Source organism: Octodon degus, unplaced genomic scaffold, assembly GCF_000260255.1.
Source record: "Octodon degus isolate 3935 unplaced genomic scaffold, OctDeg1.0 scaffold00094, whole genome shotgun sequence".
Classification (NCBI taxonomy): domain Eukaryota; kingdom Metazoa; phylum Chordata; class Mammalia; order Rodentia; family Octodontidae; genus Octodon; species Octodon degus.
This window is the reverse complement of record NW_004524670.1, coordinates 4,320,259-4,320,911: the sequence shown is the minus strand read 5'-3', so window position 1 is coordinate 4,320,911 and position 653 is coordinate 4,320,259. Positions and strand designations below refer to the sequence as shown.

Genomic DNA, 653 nt, shown 5'->3' with positions numbered 1-653 from the left:
TAATTCTAAATTCTGGACTAATTCTCACTTGGAGGTTCCAAAGTAAATACAAGAGCTGATAATAATCATTAACTCTTTAAATTCCTGTTTTTCTGTTTCTGATAATTTTTGTTTCTGATCCATTTGTGCTCTTCCTCATGGGTAACAAAATTTAGTTTAAACCTAGATTGTTGACCTTGGTAATCTCAAGTAAAAGGAAGTACCATTTTACTGACAACCTTTTATCTCCTATGTGCATGAGTTTTATTATTAGTTATATTCTTTGTAAGAGCATCAAGTAGGAAGGGTCTTATTGAGGATCCGAGCATCACTTGAACTCAACATTAACTAATTCTTCAGTTTTGTTGCCCATGTTTGTAGAACATGTCTACATTCATGATGTAGATGTTTTACAAACATACAACACAGATTAATTCCTTTTCACATCCTCTTTCCTTCCTCATCTCTCCTCACCCTCCATACCTTGAACCTTTTTCTATTTGACAAAGGTCTATCTCTCTACTTCTTGTTCTGTACCCTTAATTTTGCTCTTCATTTATAATTGGGATGTAACAGAAACTATACGATACCTAAGCTTTTTTTTCTTCTTTCTTTCTTTCTTTCTTTCTTTCTTTCTTTCTTTCTTTCTTTCTTTCTTTCTTTCTTTCTTTCCT

General features: G+C 32.5%; 1 pseudogene; it reads left to right on the top strand.

The window, feature by feature from the left end:
- LOC101580520 overlaps positions 1-653 on the top strand; it is a 3,529-nt pseudogene that overhangs the window by 1,025 nt on the left and 1,851 nt on the right.